At 38.3% G+C, this 4,597-nt stretch overlaps 2 long non-coding RNA genes across 3 annotated transcripts; both read right to left on the minus strand.

Moving 5' to 3' along the window:
- Positions 1–382: 382 nt before the first annotated feature.
- LOC113292315 lies at positions 383–1,418 on the minus strand. The gene is made up of 4 exons (XR_003331794.1): positions 1,225–1,418; positions 1,023–1,131; positions 850–930; positions 383–752 (listed from the first exon to the last, which is right to left on the minus strand). It is a non-coding gene; the product is annotated as an uncharacterized LOC113292315 (long non-coding RNA).
- Positions 1,419–1,507: 89 nt separating this feature from the next.
- On the minus strand, positions 1,508–3,363 carry LOC113292326. 2 transcript variants are annotated; one of them, XR_003331795.1, is made up of 4 exons: positions 2,594–3,363; positions 2,225–2,349; positions 1,779–1,970; positions 1,508–1,686 (listed from the first exon to the last, which is right to left on the minus strand). It is a non-coding gene; the product is annotated as an uncharacterized LOC113292326 (long non-coding RNA). The 2 variants fall into 2 exon arrangements; XR_003331796.1 differs by having other exon boundaries at positions 1,511–1,585.
- Positions 3,364–4,597: the final 1,234 nt, after the last annotated feature.

The following is a 4,597-nucleotide window of genomic DNA, read 5'->3' on the forward strand; positions in this document are numbered from 1 at the left end:
TTGTAACGGTTCCCAGCCGTTACGAAAAGGGGTGCTACAAACTTTTTGTAACGACCCGTAGCCGTTCCGAATTTCTTTTGCAACGATGGTTGTAATGCTGCTAACCGTTACTACGTGGCTATTCCGTAACATGCTTGACCCATTACGAAATTATTTAGTAACATGACGTTGTAACAGCTTTAAGCCGTTACGAAGTTTTTTTTAACAACAAACAATTACTGCTGGTCAATTTTGACCAGATCAATTTTGACCGGCAGCTCATTGTTGGCTGGAAATTCACCGGAATTCCAAATAACCATCTGCATCCTCCACAATCAACAATAATTTCTTCAATCAAATTCATCTCACATTCAATCAATTCTTATCACATTCAAAGGATTAATACAAGGATTGGTACAAAAAAGAACTTAAATTCTTTTAAGTACGAAATTTTATTTGCAACTATTCTATCACATTCAAATGGATTCATACATGGTATTCGTACAAAAAAGAACTTAAATTCTTCCAAGTACCAAATTTTATTTGCGACTATTCTTATCACATTCAAATGGATTCATACAAGGATTCATACACAAAAGATCTTAAATTCTTCTAAGTACCAAATTTTATTTGCAACTATAACCGAAAGTGCGAGTATGACCTATGTTGCTGACCTTCTCATTCTCAGGAACCTTCTGCAGCATTTGAGACACATTTGCTGTAGCACTACTTACTTTTCCAACCTTTACTTGCACTGGATCAGTAAGGTACTCCTGTCACACAAGCTCATTAGCACAAATGATTGTGTTTTGAAGAAAAATCATTTTATACATGGTCATATGAGCACAAGTGTAGTTTCCAAATCTTTACATGTGCAAGAGCTTCAATTTCTACAGGCATAGTTGCACTAAACAGCAATGTTTGGTGCTCTATCGGAAGATTCTGCATCACCTGAAATCAAAAAAGTAACCAATAAATGGTATGTATTATTATACACAAGCAAAGACTCCCCAAGTTTCAAACCGAGCTCTTTGTTATCAAACCTTAGTGCCATAATGGAGTCGCCGTTGTTAACCTGCAAGCTTCAGTTTAATAGTATTTTATGTGTAATAAGTGCATCCTCCAAGCTCTTTGCTCACCTTCAGTCAGAGCCTGCAAAATGAGAACATGTTGAAACCCTTAAATTAGTCCTCTACACCAAATGACTTGAACAATCAAGCAAGTCAAGCATAAAAAGAGAACAACCTTCGGTAAGTCCTACACATTGCAAGAGCCAGAGCGGTATTCCCACCAGCGCAAAAGCTGTAAATATTCATGATCCCTTTGCTAAATTTAAAACTAAATACATCACAGAGCATTGAGCCAGTGTACCTGTGTTCAATGCCACGCCACTTGACAATGTTCTTGGCATGCAAGAGAAGACAGCTAGCCCTGCAATACTTTTGACACATATTCCAGTATTAGTAGACCAACAAGTATATCTTTATCTAACCACAACTCTAATCCAATGATGTTCAATTAGCTTGCCTGTGACAGATTCTTGCGGTACCAGCTGAAGTTGCAGTATAACCTTCGAAAAGAACGGTGTAAAAAATATAATGGAAATCTGCAACCACAAACACCAAATGATCACAAACCTACAAAGGAACAGATCACACAACAACAATTTGACAATGAGGTGCCTTTTCCAGTGCTGACATTCCCATACTGTTCCGTACAACAAAAAATTGTAGCACATTAGTAATATCAAAACAGAAATGCTAAACCATGGAGAGCCATCATAAGTTAAAGCAGACTACCTGTGCTTTCTGCAATATGTCATCTTTGAATCTCCGAAGCTCGGCCTTCTCTCCCCAAAACTTTCTATACCTGAGAGCCTATTTTCACAAAATAAAAATCTTAGAGATGGAAGTCTAAACCAACAACAGTCTTGTCTCCGAAGCTCGGCCTCCTCCGCCAACAGTCTTGTCACTAGGCATTTGGCCATCAGGCTGCAACAAAAAAAAAACGAAGAGTTTATTGAGTAATGTGCTTAACCGCCTAAAGCACCGCACAATGTAAAATCAAAGCGTACAAACTATATTAATTAACCCAACATGTGTAGATCAAAATCGTCTTGTTTCAAAGGAGAGAAAAGTCTCTGTCATACAAATGATATTTAACTTGAAACAAAAAATGATGATATCTCCAAGAAAAAAATGATAAAGATCGAAACGATTGATTTGAGTATGGGAAGAAATGTTACCAGCAGCAACGAAACATTCCCCTGTGAGCTCTACCCCTAGGATTCTTAATTCTTGCATTGTTTAGTTACCTTTGAAGTTTGTCCTATGACTTCTCCAGCACGAGCTAAAGATCCACGCACCTTACCTGCAACAAAATCACAACAACCAGTTAATAGATTAACAACATACATTATTTTTCGACAACTTTCAAGGTAATGGAAACATCATACATTCATATTCCCACCCCATACTACACTAAACAAACCAAAATCATCAGTAAGAATGCCAGCCTGAACCTCCATAATCCCCAAATTTGGAATCAGAAATATCTCACAACGAAAAACCATTAGAATAAACATTAACAACACAACAAATTTGTATCATCTAACCTGCACTACAGCTCACCAATTCCCATTGCAACTCAGCTCAGATAACTCATCCACCACACTGCCTGCAACACCAATTTCAGTTATCTAGAACATCACCACCAGTTCTTACTGTCACTAGCAGCAACACCTTTTCCATCTCCTCTTTAATCCTTGCAAATTCAATTCATAATCCAACTGATCCTTCTTTGCTTGAGATCTCCGTATCTCAAAATTTTCAGAACCCAATGCCCTAACACACAGTTTCCCTAAACAGCAACAGCGACAACAAAACCATTAGCAGCTCATTTCTTCATCCATGTTCGGCACTGCAACTTCAATCTCAAAACCCAATCAGCCACTGACTTGTTCCAACTCAAATCAGCTATTAAATCCGAACCAAACCCATGAAATCAACTCCAATTACAGCAGTAACCCCTTTCTTCTTCTTCGTGAAGCCACGGTTAGCAGATGGAAACATTTCCATTTCTTCCTATACTGATTCTTGTAACCACAGATTAAATGTTCATCATCTTCTTCTCCAACATCACCAGATCCATCAAGATAAAACCCTAACTCAATTAACAACAGCAGTCTTGAGCTTTTCCCCAAATGTGGTGAAAAAACAGACGATTTAACCTAAATCGAAAAAACTTACATAGATCGAAACTTTTGTAAGATTCTAATCTCTTGAAAGATCGAAACTAAGCTTGAATGTCGATTAACAGATCGATTAACAGATGAAACCCTAATCTCTTCAGTGGAGGCGATGAGAAGAGCTGAAGGGGAAATAAAGAAAGAGAAAAGGAAAAGAAAAATGAGTTATCCTCGATGGGATGTGTAGAAAATATCTCTCAGGGGAGGAAATATCCTCTAGTATAACCAATGTTGGGTGGAAAAAAATGGCACACGGTTGAATGACACGCGCAAAATACACCCGTTACTGCTCTAGTGTGACCAAGCGTGTGAGTAGCACCCCTAAAATATCCTCGCGTTTTTAGGGATCACTCGAAAGGATTTAGGGGCCAACAATAAAACAAAAAAGATCACCCAAAGGGAAAATGTAGTCAGCCCTTATCTCGCGTAATTCGTAATGGCGAAATTACCCTTATATATTCGGAGGATATGATAACATTGTTATCCTCCGATTGCAATCGGAAGCCAAAATATTTCCCAGACTTCCGATTGTAGTCGGTGCAGTATTAGAATGATTTGTGTTCATTAATCGGGAGTGTACACAGCCAGCCATAACCACTTGGTTCGTGTTTTGGATGCAGCGTTAATCGGGAGTTAAATATATTACAAAACCTACCGATTAAAAGTTGCCCAAAATTCAAATTTTGAAAGCTACCATAATCGGTAGATATGCTAAATACAATACCTATCGATTATTGGTTTCTCCACATTCAACTTTCGTCAAATTAGCCGTTGGAGTTTTTGGGAAAAACAAAAAGAGTCGTTGGACCCTAAACCTATATGAAGAAACTCATATCTATCACCCCAATTGCACCAAACTATTTCCTCTCTTCAGTTTTAATTTTCATAACAAAAAACATGGATATTGCTTTTGCCGAAGAAGAAGATTGTGCTATTTATAGAGCGTGGGTTGTGGTAACTGCTCATGATCGTGTTCACAAGCTCCACAAATCGGAATCTGAAGAGCAGATATGGAACCGTACCTTAATGGTATTTGAGGCCTTAGATGGTAATCGAATTCGAAGATCATCCAATGACATTAAGATGAGAAAGAATGCGCTCGATAAGGAGATTGACAAACTTGAAGATGGTAAGGCTACGCATCTATAAATGAGGCCTAAGCATCATTCATATTCTTTCGACTAAGCTATGAAGCTTATTTGGTACATGGTCTGCATATGTACCTTCAACAAACTACCCCTCCCTATATATGTTAACTTTACATTTTTACAACTTAGATTAGGGGAGAAAAAATCATTCATCAACTCCCCAGACCGTAATGGCTGCACCTCACCACCCTGGCCAACAGAGATGTACGGCCGTGACGGCTGT

Source organism: Papaver somniferum, chromosome 1, assembly GCF_003573695.1.
Source record: "Papaver somniferum cultivar HN1 chromosome 1, ASM357369v1, whole genome shotgun sequence".
Classification (NCBI taxonomy): domain Eukaryota; kingdom Viridiplantae; phylum Streptophyta; class Magnoliopsida; order Ranunculales; family Papaveraceae; genus Papaver; species Papaver somniferum.